This window comes from Pristiophorus japonicus, unplaced genomic scaffold (assembly GCF_044704955.1).
Source record: "Pristiophorus japonicus isolate sPriJap1 unplaced genomic scaffold, sPriJap1.hap1 HAP1_SCAFFOLD_144, whole genome shotgun sequence".
In the NCBI taxonomy this organism is placed as follows: Eukaryota; Metazoa; Chordata; class Chondrichthyes; family Pristiophoridae; genus Pristiophorus; species Pristiophorus japonicus.
This window is the reverse complement of record NW_027251113.1, coordinates 777,071-799,608: the sequence shown is the minus strand read 5'-3', so window position 1 is coordinate 799,608 and position 22,538 is coordinate 777,071.

Here is a 22,538-nt window from a genome sequence, read left to right as displayed (position 1 = left end):
ATTGTCTCATCACTGCCTATAATAATCCCCATTGTCCCACCACTGTCTATAATAATCCCCATTGTCTCATCACTGTCTATAATAATCCCCATTGTCTCATCACTGTCTATAATAATCCGCATTGTCCCATCACTGTCTGTAATAATCCCAATTGTCCCATCACTGTCTACAATAATCCACATTGTCCCATCACTGTCTATAATAATCCCCATTGTACCATCACTGTCTATAATAATCCCCTTTGTCCCATCACTGTCTATAATAATCCTCATTGTCTCATCACAATCTATAATAATCCCCATTGTCCCATCACTGTCTATAATAATCCCCATTGTCCCATCACTGTCTATAATAATCCTCATTGTCCCATCACTGTCTATCATAATCCCCATTGTACCATCACTGTCTATAATAATCCCCATTGTCCCATCACTGTCGATAATAATCCCCATTGTCCCATCACAGTCTATAATAGTCCTCATTGTCTCATCACTGTCTATAATAATCTTTATTGTCTCATCACTGTCTATAATAATTCCCATTGTCTCATCACTGTCTATAATAATCCCCATTTTCCCATCACTGTCTATAATAATCCCCATTTTCCCATCACTGTCTCTAATAATCCTCATTGTCCCATCACTGTCTATAATAATCCCCATTGTCCCATCACTGTCTATAATAATCCCCATTGTCCCATCACTGTCTATATTAATCCCCATTGTCCCATCACGGTCTATAATAATCCTCATTGTCTCATTACTGTCTATAATAATCCCCATTGTCTCATCACTGTCTATAATAATCCTCATTGTCCCATCACTGTCTATAATAATCCCCATTGTCCCATCACTGTCTATAATAATCCCCATTGTCTCATCACTGTCTATAATAATCCCCTTGACCCATCACTGTCTATAATAATCCCCATTGTCCCACCACTGTCTATAATAATCCCCATTGTCTCATCACTGTCTATAATAATCCCCATTGTCTCATCACTGCCTATAATAATCCCCATTGTCCCACCACTGTCTATAATAATCCCCATTGACTCATCACTGTCTATAATAATCCCCATTGTCTCATCACTGTCTATAATAATCCGCATTGTCCCATCACTGTCTGTAATAATCCCCATTGTCCCATCACTGTCTACAATAATCCCCATTGTCTCATCAGTGTCTATAATAATCCCCATTGTCCCATCATTGTCTATAATAATCCTCATTGTCCCATCACTGTCTATAATAATCCCCATTGTCTCCACACTGTCTACAATAATCCCCATTGTCTCATCAGTGTCTATAATAATCCCCATTGTCCCATCATTGTCTATAATAATCCTCATTGTCCCATCACTGTCTATAATAATCCCCATTGTCCCATCACTGTCTATTATAATCCCCATTGTCCCATCACTGTCTATATTAATCCCCACTGTCCCATCACTGTCTAAATAATCCGCATTGTCCCATCACTGTCTGTAATAATCCCAATTGTCCCATCACTGTCTATAATAATTCCCATTGTCCCTCACTGTCTGTAATAAACCCTATTGTCCCATCACTGTCTATAATAATCCCCGCTGTCCCATCACTGTCTATAATAATCCCCATTGTCCCATCACTGTCTATAATAATCCCCATTGTCCCATCACTGTCTATAATAATCCCCATTGTCTCATCACTGTCTATAATAATCCCCATTGTCCCATCACTGTCTATAATAATCCCTATTGTCTCATCACTGTCTATATTAATCCCCATTGTCCCATCACTGTCTATAATAATCCCCATTGTCTCATCACTGTCGAAAATAATCCCCATTGACCCATCACTGTCTAAAATAATCCCCATTGTCCCATCACTGTCTGTAATAATCCCCATTGTCCAATCACTGACTATAATAATCCCCATTGTCCCATCACTGCGTAAAATAATCCCCATTGACCCATCACTGTCTATAACAATCCCCATTGTCCCATCACTGTCTATAATAATCCCCATTGTCTCATCACTGTCTATAATAATCCCCATTGCCCCTCACTGTCTATAATAATCCCCATTGTCCCATCACTGTCGATAATAATCCCCATTGTCTCATCACTGTCTATTATAATCCCCATTGCCCCTCACTGTCTATAATAATCCCCATTGTCCCATCACTGTCTATAATAATCCCCATTGTCCCATCACTGTCTATAATAATCCCCATTGTCTCATCAGTGTCTATAATAATCCCCATTGTCCCATCATTGTCTATAATAATCCTCATTGTCCCATCACTGTCTATAATAATCCCCATTGTCTCCACACTGCTATAATAATCCCCATTGTCTCATCACTGTCTATAATAATCCCCATTATCCCATCACTGACTATAATAATCCCCATTGTCCCACCACTGTCTATAATAATCCCCATTGTCTCATCACTGTCTATAATAATCCCCATTGTCCCATCACTGTCTATAATAATCTTTATTGTCTCATCACTGTCTATAATAATCCCCATTGTCCCATCACTGTCTATAATAATCCTCATTGTCCCATAACCATCTATATTAATCCCCATTGTCCCATCACTGCCTAAATAATCCCCATTGTCCCATCACTGTCTATAATAATCCCCATTGTCCCACCACTGTCTATAATAATCCCCATTGTCCCATCACTCTCTATAATAATCTTTATTGTCTCATCACTGTCTATAATAATCCCCATTGTCGCATCACTGTCTATAATAATCCTCATTGTCCCATCACTGTCTATAATAATCCTCATTGTCCCATCACTGTCTATAATAATCCCAATTGTCCCATCACTGTCTATAATAATCCCCATTGTCCCATCACTGTCTATAATAATCCCCATTGTCTCATCACTGTCTATAATAACCCCCATTGACCCATCACTGTCTATAATAATCCCCATTGTCCCATCACTGTCTATAATAATCCCCATTGTCCCATCACTGTCTATAATAATCTTTATTGTCTCATCACTGTCTATAATAATCCCCATTGTCCCATCACTGTCTATAATAATCCTCATTGTCCCATAACTGTCTATATTAATCCCCATTGTCCCATCACTGTCTAAATAATCCCCATTGTCCCATCACTGTCTGTAATAATCCCCATTGTCCAATCACTGACTATAATAATCCCCATTGTCCCATCACTGCGTAAAATAATCCCCATTGACCCATCACTGTCTATAACAATCCCCATTGTCCCATCACTGTCTATAATAATCCCCATTGTCTCATCACTGTATATAATAATCCCCATTGCCCCTCACTGTCTATAATAATCCCCATTGTCCCATCACTGTCGATAATAATCCCCATTGTCTCATCACTGTCTATAATAATCCCCATTGTCCCATCATTGTCTATAATAATCCTCATTGTCCCATCACTGTCTATAATAATCCCCATTGTCTCATCACTGCTATAATAATCCCCATTGTCCCACCACTGTCTGTAATAATCCCCATTGTCTCATCACTGTCTATAATAATCCCCATTGTCCCATCACTGTCTATAATAATCTTTATTGTCTCATCACTGTCTATAATAATCCCCATTGTCCCATCACTGTCTATAATAATCCTCATTGTCCCATAACCGTCTATATTAATCCCCATTGTCCCATCACTGCCTAAATAATCCCCATTGTCCCATCACTGTCTATAATAATCCCCATTGTCCCACCACTGTCTATAATAATCCCCATTGTCCCATCACTCTCTATAATAATCTTTATTGTCTCATCACTGTCTATAATAATCCCCATTGTCGCATCACTGTCTATAATAATCCTCATTGTCCCATCACTGTCTATAATAATCCTCATTGTCCCATCACTGTCTATAATAATCCCAATTGTCCCATCACTGTCTATAATAATCCCCATTGTCCCATCACTGTCTATAATAATCCCCATTGTCTCATCACTGTCTATAATAATCCCCATTGACCCATCACTGTCTATAATAATCCCCATTGTCCCATCACTCTCTATAATAATCCCCATTGTCCCATCACTGTCTATAATAATCTTTATTGTCTCATCACTGTCTATAATAATCCCCATTGTCCCATCACTGTCTATAATAATCCTCATTGTCCCATAACTGTCTATATTAATCCCCATTGTCCCATCACTCTCTAAATAATCCCCATTGTCCCATCACTGTCTGTAATATACCCATTGTCCAATCACTGACTATAATAATCCCCATTGTCCCATCACTGCGTAAAATAATCCCCATTGACCCATCACTGTCTATAACAATCCCCATTGTCCCATCACTGTCTATAATAATCCCCATTGTCTCATCACTGTATATAATAATCCCCATTGCCCCTCACTGTCTATAATAATCCCCATTGTCCCATCACTGTCGATAATAATCCCCATTGTCTCATCACTGTCTATAATAATCCCCATTGCACCTCACTGTCTATAATAATCCTCATTGTCCCATCACTGTCTATAATAATCCCCATTGTCCCATCACTGTCTATAATAATCCCCATTGTCCCATCACTGTCTATAATAATCCCCATTGTCTCATCACTGTTTATAATAATCACCATTGTCCTATCATTGTCTATAATAATCCTCATTGTCCCATCACTGTCTATAATAATCCCCATTGTCTCATCACTGCTATAATAATCCCCATTGTCTCATCACTGTCTATAATAATCCCCATTATCCCATCACTGACTATAATAATCCCCATTGTCCCACCACTGTCTATAATAATCCCCATTGTCTCATCACTGTCTATAATAATCCCCATTGTCTCATCACTGTCTATAATAATCCCCATTGTCCCATCACTGTCTATAATAATCTTTATTGTCTCATCACTGTCTATAATAATCCCCATTGTCCCATCACTGTCTATAATAATCCTCATAGTCCCATAACTGTCTATATTAATCCCCATTGTCCCATCACTGCCTAAATGATCCCCATTGTCCCATCACTGTCTATAATAATCCCCATTGTCCCACCACTGTCTATAACAATCCCCATTGTCCCATCACTCTCTATAATAATCTTTATTGTCTCATCACTGTCTATAATAATCCCCATTGTCGCATCACTGTCTATAATAATCCCCATTGTCCCATCACTGTCTATAATAATCCCCATTGTCCCATCACTGTCTATAATAATCCTCATTGTCCCATCACTGTCTATAATAATCCCCATTGTCCCATCACTGTCAATAATAATCCCCATTGTCCCATCACTGTCTATAATAATCCCCATTGTCCCATCACTGTCTATAATAATCCTCATTGTCTCATCACTGTCTATAATAATCCCATTGTCTCATCACTGTCTATAATAATCTTTATTGTCTCATCACTGTCTATAATAATCCCCATTGTCCCATCACTGTCTATAATAATCCTCATTGTCTCATCACTGTCTATAATAATCCCCATTGTCCCATCACTGTCTATAATAATCCTCATTGTCCCATAACTGTCTATATTAATCCCCATTGTCCCATCACTGTCCAAATAATCCCCATTGTCCCATCACTGTCTATAATAATCCCCATTGTCCCACCACTGTCTATAATAATCCCCATTGTCTCATCACTGTCTATAATAATCCCCATTGTTTCATCACTGTCTATATTAATCCCCATTGTCCCATCACTGTCTAAATAATCCCCATTGTCCCATCACTGTCTATAATAATCCCCATTGTCCCATCGCTGTCTATAATAATCCTCATTGTCCCACCACTGTCTATAATAATCCCCATTGTCTCATCACTGTCTATAATACTCCGCATTGTCCCATCACTGTCTGTAATAATCCCCATTGTCCCATCACTGTCTATAATAATCCCCATTGTCCCATCACTGCCTATAATAATCCCCATTGTCTCATCACTGCTATAATAATCCCCATTGTCTCATCACTGTCTGTAATAATCCCAATTGTCTCATCACTGTCTATAATAATCCCCATTGTCCCATCGCTGTCTATAATAATCCTCATTGTCCCATCTCTGTCTATAATAATCCCCATTGTCTCATCACTGTCTATAATAATCCCCATTGTCCCATCACTGTATATAATAATCCCCATTGACCCATCACTGTCTATAATAATCCCCATTATCCCATCACTGTCTATAATAATCCCCATTGTCCCACCACAGTCTATAATAATCCCCATTGTCTCATCACTGTATATAATAATCCCCATTGTCTCATCACTGTCTATAATAATCCCCATTGTCCCATCACTGTATATAATAATCCCCATTGTCCCATCACTGTCTTTATTAATCTTTATTGTCTCATCACTGTCTATAATAATCCCCATTGTCCCATCACTGTCTATTATAATCCTCATTGTCCCATCACTGTCTATATTAATCTCCATTGTCCCATCACTGTCTAAATAATCCCCATTGTCCCATCACTGTCTATAATAATCCCCATTGTCCCACAACTGTCTATAATAATCCCCATTGTCTCATCACTGTCTATAATAATCCCCATTGTCTCATCACTGTCACAATAATCCGCATTGTCCCATCACTGTCTGTAATAATCCCAATTGTCCCATCACTGTCTATAATAATCCGCATTGTCCCATCACTGTCTATAATAATCCCCATTGTCCCATCACTGTCTATAATAATCCCCATTGTCCCTCACTGTCTATAATTATCCCTATTGTCCCATCACTGTCTATAATAATCCCCGTTGTCCCATCACTGTCTATAATAACCCCCATTGTCCCTCACTGTCTATAATAATCCGCATTGTCCCATCACTGTCTATAATAATCCCCATTGTCTCATCACTGTCTATAATAATCCCCATTGTCTCATCACTGTCACAATAATCCGCATTGTCCCATCACTGTCTGTAATAATCCCAATTGTCCCATCACTGTCTATAATAATCCGCATTGTCCCATCACTGTCTATAATAATCCCCATTGTCCCATCACTGTCTATAATAATCCTCATTGTCTCATCACTGTCTGTAATAATCCCCATTGTCTCATCACTGTCTATAATAATCCCCATTGTCCCATCACTGTCTATAATAATCTTTATTGTCTCATCACTGTCTATAATAATCCCCATTGTCCCATCACTGTCTATAATAATCCTCATTGTCTCATCACTGCCTATAATAATCCCCATTGTCCCATCACTGTCTATAATAATCCTCATTGTCCCATAACTGTCTATATTAATCCCCATTGTCCCATCACTGTCCAAATAATCCCCATTGTCCCATCACTGTCTATAATAATCCCCATTGTCCCACCACTGTCTATAATAATCCCCATTGTCTCATCACTGTCTATAATAATCCCCATTGTTTCATCACTGTCTATATTAATCCCCATTGTCCCATCACTGTCTAAATAATCCCCATTGTCCCATCACTGTCTATAATAATCCCCATTGTCCCATCGCTGTCTATAATAATCCTCATTGTCCCACCACTGTCTATAATAATCCCCATTGTCTCATCACTGTCTATAATACTCCGCATTGTCCCATCACTGTCTGTAATAATCCCCATTGTCCCATCACTGTCTATAATAATCCCCATTGTCCCATCACTGTCTATAATAATCCCCATTGTCTCATCACTGCTATAATAATCCCCATTGTCTCATCACTGTCTGTAATAATCCCCATTGTCTCATCACTGTCTATAATAATCCCCATTGTCCCATCGCTGTCTATAATAATCCTCATTGTCCCATCTCTGTCTATAATAATCCCCATTGTCTCATCACTGTCTATAATAATCCCCATTGTCCCATCACTGTATATAATAATCCCCATTGACCCATCACTGTCTATAATAATCCCCATTATCCCATCACTGTCTATAATAATCCCCATTGTCCCACCACAGTCTATAATAATCCCCATTGTTTCATCACTGTATATAATAATCCCCATTGTCTCATCACTGTCTATAATAATCCCCATTGTCCCATCACTGTATATAATAATCCCCATTGTCCCATCACTGTCTATATTAATCTTTATTGTCTCATCACTGTCTATAATAATCCCCATTGTCCCATCACTGTCTATTGTAATCCTCATTGTCCCATCACTGTCTATATTAATCTCCATTGTCCCATCACTGTCTAAATAATCCCCATTGTCCCATCACTGTCTATAATAATCCCCATTGTCCCACCACTGTCTATAATAATCCCCATTGTCTCATCACTGTCTATAATAATCCCCATTGTCTCATCACTGTCACAATAATCCGCATTGTCCCATCACTGTCTGTAATAATCCCAATTGTCCCATCACTGTCTATAATAATCCGCATTGTCCCATCACTGTCTATAATAATCCCCATTGTCCCATCACTGTCTATAATAATCCCCATTGTCCCTCACTGTCTATAATAATCCCTATTGTCCCATCACTGTCTATAATAATCCCCGTTGTCCCATCACTGTCTATAATAACCCCCATTGTCCCTCACTGTCTATAATAATGCTCATTTTCCCATCACTGTCTGTAATAATCCCAATTGTCCCATCACTGTCTATAATAATCCCCATTGTCTCATCACTGTCTATAATAATCCCCATTGTCTCATCACTGTCTATAATAATCCCCATTGTCCCATCACTGTCTATAATAATCTTTATTGTCTCATCACTGTCTATAATAATCCCCATTGTCCCATCACTGTCTATAATAATCCTCATTGTCCCATAACTGTCTATATTGATCCCCATTGTCCCATCACTGCCTAAATAATCCCCATTGTCCCATCACTGTCTATAATAATCCCCATTGTCCCACCACTGTCTATAACAATCCCCATTGTCCCATCACTCTCTATAATAATCTTTATTGTCTCATCACTGTCTATAATAATCCCCATTGTCGCATCACTGTCTATAATAATCCCCATTGTCCCATCACTGTCTATAATAATCCCCATTGTCCCATCACTGTCTATAATAATCCCCATTGTCCCATCACTGTCTATAATAATCCTCATTGTCTCATCACTGTCTATAATAATCCCATTGTCTCATCACTGTCTATAATAATCCCAATTGTCCCATCACTGACTATAATAATCCCCATTGTCCCACCACTGTCTATAATAATCCTCATTGTCTCATCACTGTCTATAATAATCCCCATTGTCTCATCACTGTCTATAATAATCCCCATTGTCCCATCACTGTCTATAATAATCCCCATTGTCCCATCACTGTCTATAATAATCTTTATTGTCTCATCACTGTCTATAATAATCCCCATTGTCCCATTACTGTCTATAATAATCCTCATTGTCCCATAACTGTCTATATTAATCCCCATTGTCCCATCACTGTCTAAATAATCCCCATTGTCCCATCACTGTCTATAATAATCCCCATTGTCCCACCACTGTCTATAATAATCCCCATTGTCTCATCACTGTCTATAATAATCCCCATTGTTTCATCATTGTCTATATTAATCGTCATTGTCCCATCACTGTCTAAATAATCCCCATTGTCCCATCACTGTCTTTAATAATCCCCATTGTCCCATCGCTGTCTATAATAATCCTCATTGTCCCACCACTCTCTATAATAATCCCCATTGTCTCATCACTGTCTATAATACTCCCCATTGTCCCATCACTGTCTGTAATAATCCCCATTGTCCCATCACTGTCTATAATAATCCCCATTGTCCCATCACTGTCTATAATAATCCCCATTGTCCCATCACTGTCTATAATAATCCCCATTGTCCCATCACTGTCTATAATAATCCCCATTGTCACATCACTGTCTATAATAATCCCCATTGTCTCATCACTGCTATAATAATCCCCATTGTCTCATCACTGTCTGTAATAATCCCCATTGTCTCATCACTGTCTATAATAATCCCCATTTTCCCATCGCTGTCTATAATAATCCTCATTGTCCCATCTCTGTCTATAATAATCCCCATTGTCTCATCACTGCCTATAATAATCCCCATTGTCCCATCACTGTCTATAATAATCCCCATTATCCCATCACTGTCTATAATAATCCCCATTGTCCCACCACAGTCTATAATAATCCCCATTGTCTCATCACTGTATATAATAATCCCCATTGTCTCATCACTGTCTATAATAATCCCCATTGTCCCATCACTGTATATAATAATCCCCATTGTCCCATTACTGTCTATATTAATCTTTATTGTCTCATCACTGTCTATAATAATCCCCATTGTCCCATCACTGTCTATTATAATCCTCATTGTCCCATCACTGTCTATATTAATCTCCATTTTCCCATCACTGTCTAAATAATCCCCATTGTCCCATCACTGTCTATAATAATCCCCATTGTCCCACCACTGTCTATAATAATCCCCATTGTCTCATCACTGTCTATAATAATCCCCATTGTCTCATCACTGTCACAATAATCCGCATTGTCCCATCACTGTCTGTAATAATCCCAATTGTCCCATCACTGTCTATAATAATCCCCATTGTCCCATCACTGTCTATAATAATCCCCATTGTCCCATCACTGTCTATAATAATCCCCATTGTCCCTCACTGTCTATAATAATCCCTATTGTCCCATCACTGTCTATAATAATCCCCGTTGTCCCATCACTGTCTATAATAACCCCCATTGTCCCTCACTGTCTATAATAATCCCCATTGTCCCATCACGGTCTATAATACTCCCATTTGTCCCATCACTGTCTATAATAATCCCCATTGTCTCATCACTGTCTATAATAATCCCCATTGTCCCATCATTGTCTATAATAATCCTCATTGTCCCATCACTGTCTATAATAATCCCCATTGTCTCATCACTGCTATAATAATCCCCATTGTCTCATCACTGTCTATAATAATCCCCATTGTCCCATCGCTGTCTGAAGTAATCCTCATTGTCCCATCTCTGTCTATAATAATCCCCATTGTCTCATCACTGTCTATAACAATCCCCATTGTCCCATCATTGTCTGTAATAATCCCCATTGTCTCATCACTGTCTATAATAATCCCCATTGCCCCTCACTTTCTATAATAATCCCCATTGTCCCATCACTGTCGATAATAATCCCCATTGTCTCATCACTGTCTATAATAATCCCCATTGTCCCATCACTGTCTATAATAATCCTCATTGTCCCATCACTGTCTATAATAATCCCCATTGTCTCATCACTGTCTATAATAATCCCCATTGTCCCATCACTGTCTATAATAATCCCCATTGTCTCATCACTGTCTATAATAATCCCCATTGTCCCATCATTGTCTAAAGTAATCCTCATTGTCCCATCACTGTCTATAATAATCCCCATTGTCTCAGCACTGCTATAATAATCCCCATTGTCTCATCACTGTCTATAATAATCCCCATTGTCCCATCGCTGTCTGTAGTAATCCTCATTGTCCCATCTCTGTCTATAATAATCCCCATTGTCCCATCACTGTCTATAATAATCCCCATTGTCTCATCACTGTCTATAATAGTCCCCATTGTCTCATCACTGTCTATAATAATCCCCATTGACCCATCACTGTCTATAATAATCCCCATTGTCCCATCACTGTCTATAATAATCCCCATTGTCCAATCACTGACTATAATAATCTCCATTGTCCCTCACTGTCTATAATAATCCCCATTGTCCCATCACTGTCTATAATAATCCCCATTGTCCCATCACTGTCTATAATAATCCCCATTGTCCCATCACTGTCTATAATAATTCTCATTGTCCCATCACTGTCTATAATAATCCCCATTGTCCCATCACTGTCTATAATAATCCCCTTTGTCCCATCACTGTCTATAATAATCCTCATTGTCTCATCACAGTCTATAATAATCCCCATTGTCCCATCACTGTCTATAATAATCCCCATTGTCCCATCACTGTCTATAATAATCCACATTGTCCCATCACTGTATATAATAATCCCCATTGTACCATCACTGTCTATAATAATCCCCATTGTCCCATCACTGTCGATAATAATCCCCATTGTCCCATCACTGTCTATAATAGTCCTCATTGTCTCATCACTGTCTATAATAATCCCCATTGTCCCATCACTGTCTATAATAATCCCCATTGTCCCATCACTGTCTATAATAATCCCCATTGTCTCATCACTGTCTATAATAATCCCCATTGACCCATCACTGTCTATAATAATCCCCATTCTCCCATCACTGTCTATAATAATCCCCATTGTCCCATCACTGTCTATAATAATCCGCATTGTCTCATCACTGTCTATAATAATCCCCATTGTCTCATCACTGTCTATAATAATCCCCATTGTCCCATCACTGTCGATAATAATCCCCATTGTCCCATCACTGTCTATAATAATCCCCATTGTCTCTTTACTGTCTATAATAATTCCCATTGTCTCATCACTGTCTATAATAATCCCCATTGTCCCAGCACTGTCTATAATAATCCCCATTGTCCCATCACTGTCTCTAATAATCCTCATTGTCCATCACTGTCTATAATAATCCCCATTGTCCCATCACTGTCTATAATAATCCCCATTGTCCCATCACTGTCTATATTAATCCCCATTGTCCCATCACGGTCTATAATAATCCTCATTGTCTCATCACTGTCTATAATAATCCCCATTGTCTCATCACTGTCTATAATAATCCCCATTGTCCCATCACTGTCTATAATAATCCCCATTGTCCCATCACTGTCTATAATAATCCCCATTGTCTCATCACTGTCGATAATAATCCCCATTGAACCATCATTGTCTATAATAATCCCCATTATCCCATCACTGTCTATTATAATCCCCATTGTCCCATCACTGTCTATAATAATCCCCATTGTCCCATCACTCTCTATAATAATCTTTATTGTCTCATCACTGTCTATAGTAATCCCCATTGTCTCATCACTGTCTATAATAATCCCCAATGTCCCATCACTGTCTATAATAATCCCCATTGTCCCATCACTGTCTATAATAATCCCCATTGTCCCATCACTGTCTATAATAATCCCCATTGTCTCATCACTGTCTATAATAATCCCCATTGTCCCATCATTGTCTATAATAATCCTCATTGTCCCATCACTCTCTATAATAATCCCCATTGTCTCATCACTGCTATAATAATCCCCATTGTCTCATCATTGTCTATAATAATCCCCATTATCCCATCACTGACTATAATAATCCCCATTGTCCCACCACTGTCTATATTAATCCCCATTGTCTCATCACTGTCTATAATAATCCCCATTGTCTCATCACTGTCTATAATAATCCCCATTGTCCCATCACTGTCTATAATAATCTTTATTGTCTCATCACTGTCTATAATAATCCCCATTGTCCCATCACTGTCTATAATAATCCTCATTGTCCCATAACTGTCTATATTAATCCCCATTGTCCCATCACTGCCTAAATAATCCCCATTGTCCCATCACTGTCTATAATAATCCCCATTGTCCCACCATTGTCTATAATAATCCCCATCGTCCCATCACTCTCTATAATAATCTTTATTGTTTCATCACTGTCTATAATAATCCCCATTGTCGCATCACTGTCTATAATAATCCTCATTGTCCCATCAGTGTCTATAATAATCCCCATTGTCCCATCACTGTCTATAATAATCCCCATTGTCCCATCACTGTCTATAATAATCCCCATTGTCCCATCACTGTCTATAATAATCCTCATTGTCTCATCACTGTCTATAATAATCCCATTGTCTCATCACTGTCTATAATAATCCCAATTGTCCCATCACTGACTATAATAATCCCCATTGTCCCACCACTGTCTATAATAATCCCCATTGTCTCATCACTGTCTATAATAATCCCCATTGTCCCATCACTGTCTATAATAATCCCCATTGTCCCACCACTGTCTATAATAATCCCCATTGTCTCATCACTGTCTATAATAAGCCCCATTGTTTCATCACTGTCTATAATAATCCCCATTGTCCCACCACTGTCTATAATAATCCCCATTGTCTCATCACTGTCTATAATACTCCGCATTGTCCCATCACTGCCTGTAATAATCCCAATTGTCCCATCACTGTCTATAATAACCCCCATTGTCCCATCACTGTCTATAATAATCCCCATTGTCCCATCACTGTTTATAATAATCCCCCTTGTCTCATCACTGTCTATAATAATCCCCATTTTCCCACCACTGTCGATAATAATCCCCATTGTCTCATCACTGTCTATAATACTCCGCATTGTCCCATCACTGTCTGTAATAATCCCAATTGTCCCATCACTGTCTATAATAATCCGCATTGTCCCATCACTGTCTATATTAATCCCCATTGTCCCATCACTGTCTAAATAATCCCCATTGTCCCATCACTGTCTATAATAATCCCCATTGTCCCAGCACTGTCTATAATAATCCCCATTGTCTCATCACTGTCTATAATAATCCCCATTGTCTCATCACTGTCTATAATAATCCCCATTGTCCCACCACTGTCTATAATAATCCCCATTGTCTCATCACTGTCTATAATACTCCGCATTGTCCCATCACTGTCTGTAATTATCCCAATTGTGCCATCACTGTCTATAATAATCCCCATTGTCCCATCACTGTCTATAATAATCCCCATTGTCCCATAACTGTCTATAATAATCCCCATTGTCCCATCACTGTCTATAATAATCCTCATTGTCTCATCACTGTCTATAATAATCCCATTGTCTCATCACTGTCTATAATAATCCCAATTGTCCCATCACTGACTATAATAATCCCCATTGTCCCACCACTGTCTATAATAATCCCCATTGTCTCATCACTGTCTATAATAATCCCCATTGTCCCATCACTGTCTATAATAATACCCATTGTCCCACCACTGTCTATAATAATCCCCATTGTCTCATCACTGTCTATAATAAGCCCCATTGTTTCATCACTGTCTATAATAATCCCCATTGTCCCACCACTGTCTATAATAATCCCCATTGTCTCATCACTGTCTATAATACTCCGCATTGTCCCATCACTGCCTGTAATAATCCCAATTGTCCCATCACTGTCTATAATAACCCCCATTGTCCCATCACTGTCTATAATAATCCCCATTGTCCCATCACTGTTTATAATAATCCCCCTTGTCTCATCACTGTCTATAATAATCCCCATTGTCCCACCACTGTCGATAATAATCCCCATTGTCTCATCACTGTCTATAATACTCCGCATTGTCCCATCACTGTCTGTAATAATCCCAATTGTCCCATCACTGTCTATAATAATCCGCATTGTCCCATCACTGTCTATATTAATCCCCATTGTCCCATCACTGTCTAAATAATCCCCATTGTCCCATCACTGTCTATAATAATCCCCATTGTCCCAGCACTGTCTATAATAATCCCCATTGTCTCATCACTGTCTATAATAATCCCCATTGTCTCATCACTGTCTATAATAATCCCCATTGTCCCACCACTGTCTATAATAATCCCCATTGTCTCATCACTGTCTATAATACTCCGCATTGTCCCATCACTGTCTGTAATTATCCCAATTGTGCCATCACTGTCTATAATAATCCCCATTGTCCCATCACTGTCTATAATAATCCCCATTGTCCCATCACTGTCTATAATAATCCCCATTGTCTCATCACTGTCTATAATAATACCCATTGTCCCACCACTGTCTATAATAATCCCCATTGTCTCATCACTGTCTATAATACTCCGCATTGTCCCACCACTGTCTGTAATAATCCCAATTGTCCCATCACTGTCTATAATAATCCCAATTGTCCCATCACTGTCTATAATAATCCCCATTGTCCCATCACTGTCTATAATAATCCCCATTGTCCCATCACTGACTATAATAATCCCCATTGTCCCATCACTGTCTATAATAATCCCCATTGTCTCATCACTGCTATAATAATCCCCATTGTCTCATCACTGTCTGTAATAATCCCCATTGTCTCATCACTGTCTATAATAATCCCCATTGTCCCATCGCTGTCTATAATAATCCTCATTGTCCCATCTCTGTCTATAATAATCCCCATTGTCTCATCACTGTCTATAATAATCCCCATTGTCCCATCACTGTCTATAATAATCCCCATTGACCCATCACTGTCTACAATAATCCCCATTATCCCATCACTGTCTATAATAATCCCCATTGTCCCACCACAGTCTATAATAATCCCCATTGTCTCATCACTGTATATAATAATCCCCATTGTCTCATCACTGTCTATAATAATCCCCATTGTCCCATCACTGTATATAATAATCCCCATTGTCCCATCACTGTCTATAATAATCTTTATTGTCTCATCACTGTCTATAATAATCCCCATTGTCCCATCACTGTCTATAATAATCCTCATTGTCCCATCACTGTCTATATTAATCTCCATTGTCCCATCACTGTCTAAATAATCCCCATTGTCCCATCACTGTCTATAATAATCCCCATTGTCCCACCACTGTCTATAATAATCCCCATTGTCTCATCACTGTCTATAATAATCCCCATTGTCTCATCACTGTCACAATAATCCTCATTGTCCCATCACTGTCTGTAATAATCCCAATTGTCCCATCACTGTCTATAATAATCCCCATTGTCCCATCACTGTCTATAATAATCCCCATTGTCCCATCACTGTCTATATTAATCCCCATTGTCCCTCACTGTCTATAATAATCCCTATTGTCCCATCACTGTCTATAATAATCCCCGTTGTCCCATCACTGTCTATAATAACCCCCATTGTCCCTCACTGTCTATAATAATCCCCATTGTCCCATCACTGTCTATAATACTCCCATTTGTCCCATCACTGTCTACAATAATCCCCATTGTCTCATCACTGTCTATAATAATCCCCATTGTCCCATCATTGTCTATAATAATCCCCATTGTCCCATCACTCTCTATAATAATCTTTATTGTCTCATCACTGTCTATAATAATCCCCATTGTCTCATCACTGTCTATAATAATCCCCATTGTCCCATCACTGTCTATAATAATCCCCATTGTCCCATCACTGTCTATAATAATCCCCATTGTCCCATCACTGTCTATAATAATCCCCATTGTCTCATCACTGTCTATATTAATCCACATTGTCCCATCATTGTCTATAATAATCCTCATTGTCCCATCACTCTCTATAATAATCCCCATTGTCTCATCACTGCTATATTAATCCCCATTGTCTCATCACTGTCTATAATAATCCCCATTATCCCATCACTGACTATAATAATCCCCATTGTCCCACCACTGTCTATAATAATCCCCATAGTCTCATCACTGTCTATAATAATCCCCATTGTCTCATCACTGTCGAAAATAATCCCCATTGTCCCATCACTGTCTATAATAATCTTTATTGTCCCATCACTGTCTATAATAATCCTCATTGTCCCATAACTGTCTATGTTAATCCCCATTGTCCCATCACTGTCTATAATAATCCCCATTGTCCCATCACTGTCTATAATAATCCCCATTGTCCCATCACTGTCTATAATAATCCCCATTGTCCCATCACTGTCTATAATAATCTTTATTGTCTCATCACTGTCTATAATAATCCCCATTGTCCCATCACTGTCTATAATAATCCTCATTGTCCCATAACTGTCTATATTAATCCCCATTGTCCCATCACTGTCTAAATAATCCCCATTGTCCCATCACTGTCTATAACAATCCCCATTGTCCCATCACTGTCTATAATAATCCCCATTGTCTCATCACTGTCTATCATAATCCCCATTGCCCCTCACTGTCTATAATAATCCCCATTGTCCCATCACTGTCGATAATAATCCCCATTGTCTCATCGCTGTCTATAATAATCCCCATTGCACCTCACTGTCTATAATAATCCTCATTGTCCCATCACTGTCTATAATAATCCCCATTGTCCCATCACTGTCTTTAATAATCCCCATTGTCTCATCACTGTCTATAATAATCCCCATTGTCCCATCATTGTCTATAATAATCCTCATTGTCCCATCACTGTCTATAATAATCCCCATTGTCTCATCATTGCTATAATAATCCCCATTGTCTCATCACTGTCTATAATAATCCCCATTATCCCATCACTGACTATAATAATCCCCATTGTCCCACCACTGTCTATAATAATCCCCATTGTCTCATCACTGTCTATAATAATCCCCATTGTCTCATCACTGTCTATAATAATCCCCATTGTCCCATCACTGTCTATAATAATCTTTATTGTCTCATCACTGTCTATAATAATCCCCATTGTCCCATCACTGTCTATAATAATCCTCATTGTCCCATAACTGTCTATATTAATCCCCATTGTCCCATCACTGCCTAAATAATCCCCATTGTCCCATCACTGTCTATAATAATCCCCATTGTCCCACCACTGTCTATAATAATCCCCATTGTCCCATCACTCTCTATAATAATCCCCATTGTCTCATCACTGTCTATAATAATCCCCATTGTCGCATCACTGTCTATAATAATCCCCATTGTCCCATCACTGTCTATAATAATCCCCATTGTCCCATCACTGTCTATAATAATCCTCATTGTCCCATCACTGTCTATAATAATCCCCATTGTCCCATCACTGTCTATAATAATCCCCATTGTCCCATCACTGTCTATAATAATCCCCATTGTCCCATCACTGTCTATAATAATCCTCATTGTCTCATCACTGTCTATAATAATCCCATTGTCTCATCACTGTCTATAATAATCCCAATTGTCCTATCACTGACTATAATAATCCCCATTGTCCCACCACTGTCTATAATAATCCCCATTGTCTCATCACTGTCTATAATAATCCCCATTGTCTCATCACTGTCTAAAATAATCCCCATTGTCCCATCACTGTCTATAATAATCCCCATTGTCCCATCACTGTCTATAATAATCTTTATTGTCTCATCACTGTCTATAATAATCCCCATTGTCCCATCACTGTCTATAATAATCCTCATTGTCCCATAACTGTCTATATTAAGCCCCATTGTCCCATCACTGTCTAAATAATCCCCATTGTCCCATCACTGTCTATAATAATCCCCATTGTCCCACCACTGTCTATAATAATCCCCATTGTCTCATCACTGTCTATAATAATCCCCATTGTTTCATCACTGTCTATAATAATCCCCATTGTCCCACCACTGTCTATAATAATCCCCATTGTCTCATCACTGTCTATAATACTCCGCATTGTCCCATCACTGTCTGTAATAATCCCAATTGTCCCATCACTGTCTATAATAACCCCCATTGTCCCATCACTGTCTATAATAATCCCCATTGTCCCATCACTGTCTATAATAATCCCCCTTGTCTCATCACTGTCTATAATAATCCCCATTGTCCCACCACTGTCTATAATAATCCCCATTGTCTCATCACTGTCTATAATACTCCGCATTGTCCCATCACTGTCTGTGATAATCCCAATTGTCCCATCACTGTCTATAATAATCCCCATTGTCCCATCACTGTCTATATTAATCCCCATTGTCCCATCACTGTCTAAATAATCCCCATTGTCCCATCACTGTCTATAATAATCCCCATTGTCCCACCACTGTCTATAATAATCCCCATTGTCTCATCACTGTCTATAATAATCCCCATTGTCTCATCACTGTCTATAATAATCCCCATTGTCCCACCACTGTCTATAATAATCCCCATTGTCTCATCACTGTCTATAATACTCCGCATTGTCCCATCACTGTCTGTAATAATCCCAATTGTGCCATCACTGTCTATAATAATCCCCATTGTCCCATCACTGTCTATAATAATCCCCATTGTCCCATCACTGTCTATAATAATCCCCATTGTCTCATCACTGTCTATAATAATCCCCATTGTCCCACCACTGTCTATAATAATCCCCATTGTCTCATCACTGTCTATAATACTCCGCATTGTCCCACCACTGTCTGTAATAATCCCAATTGTCCCATCACTGTCTATAATAATACCCATTGTCCCATCACTGTCTATAATAATCCCCATTGTCCCATCACTGTCTATAATAATCCCCATTGTCCCATCACTGTCTATAATAATCCCCATTGTCCCATCACTGTCTATAATAATCCCCATTGTCTCATCACTGCTATAATAATCCCCATTGTCGCATCACTGTCTGTAATAATCCCCATTGTCTCATCACTGTCTATAATAATCCCCATTGTCCCATCGCTGTCTATAATAATCCTCATTGTCCCATCTCTGTCTATAATAATCCCCATTGTCTCATCACTGTCTATAATAATCCCCATTGTCCCATCACTGTCTATAATAATCCCCATTGACCCATCACTGTCTACAATAATCCCCATTATCCCATCACTGTCTATAATAATCCCCATTGTCCCACCACAGTCTATAATAATCCCCATTGTCTCATCACTGTATATAATAATCCCCATTGTCTCATCACTGTCTATAATAATCCCCATTGTCCCATCACTCTATATAATAATCCCCATTGTCCCATCACTGTCTATAATAATCTTTATTGTCTCATCACTGTCTATAATAATCCCCATTGTCCCATCACTGTCTATAATAATCCTCAATGTCCCATCACTGTCTATATTAATCTCCATTGTCCCATCACTGTCTAAATAATACCCATTGTCCCATCACTGTCTATAATAATCCCCATTGTCCCACCACTGTCTATAATAATCCCCATTGTCTCATCACTGTCTATAATAATCCCCATTGTCTCATCACTGTCACAATAATCCGCATTGTCCCATCACTGTCTGTAATAATCCCAATTGTCCCATCACTGTCTATAATAATCCCCATTGTCCCATCATTGTCTATAATAATCCTCATTGTCCCATCACTGTCTATAATAATCCCCATTGTCTCATCACTGCTATAATAATCCCCATTGTCTCATCACTGTCTATAATAATCCCCATTGTCCCATCGCTGTCTGTAGTAATCCTCATTGTCCCATCTCTGTCTATAATAATCCCCATTGTCTCATCACTGTCTATAACAATCCCCATTGTCCCATCACTGTCTGTAATAATCCCCATTGTCTCATCACTGTCTATAATAATCCCCATTGCCCCTCACTGTCTGTAATAATCCCCATTGTCCCATCGCTGTCGATAATAATCCCCATTGTCTCATCACTGTCTATAATAATCCCCATTGTCCCATCACTGTCTATAATAATCCTCATTGTCCCATCACTGTCTATAATAATCCCCATTGTCCCATCACTGTCTATAATAATCCCCATTGTCCCATCACTGTCTATAATAACCCCCATTGTCTCATCACTGTCTATAATAATCCCCATTGTCCCATCATTGTCTATAATAATCCTCATTGTCCCATCACTGTCTATAATAATCCCCATTGTCTCATCACTGTCTATAATAGTCCACATTGTCTCATCACTGTCTATAATAATCCCCATTGTCCCATCGCTGTCTGTAGTAATCCTCATTGTCCCATCTCTGTCTATAATAATCCCCATTGTCCCATCACTGTCGATAATAATCCCCATTGTCCCATCACTGTCTATAATAGTCCTCATTGTCTCATCACTGTCTATAATAATCCCATTGTCCCATCACTGTCTATAATAATCCCCATTGACCCATCACTGTCTATAATAATCCCCATTGTCTCATCACTGTCTATAATAATCCCCATTGTCCCATCACTGTCTATAATAATCCCCATTGTCCCATCACTGTCTATAATAATCCCCATTGTCTCATCACTGTCGATAATAATCCCCATTGACCCATCACTGTCTATAATAATCCCCATTATCCCATCACTGTCTATAATAATCCCCATTGTCCCATCACTGTCTATAATAATCCCCATTGTCCCATCACTCTCTATAATAATCTTTATTGTCTCATCACTGTCTATAATAATCCCCATTGTCTCATCACTGTCTATAATAATCCCCATTGTCCCATCACTGTCTATAATAATCCCCATTGTCCCATCACTGTCTATAATAATCCCCATTGTCTCATCAATGTCTATAATAATCCCCATTGTCCCATCATTGTCTATAATAATCCTCATTGTCCCATCACTCTCTATAATAATCCCCATTGTCTCATCACTGCTATAATAATCCCCATTGTCTCATCGCTGTCTATAATAATCCCCATTATCCCATCACTGACTATAATAATCCCCATTGTCCCACCACTGTCTATAATAATCCCCATAGTCTCATCACTGTCTATAATAATCCCCATTGTCTCATCACTGTCTATAATAATCCCCATTGTCCCATCACTGTCTATAATAATCTTCATTGTCTCATCACTGTCTATAATAATCCCCATTGTCCCATCACTGTCTATAATAATTCTCATTGTCCCATAACTGTCTATAA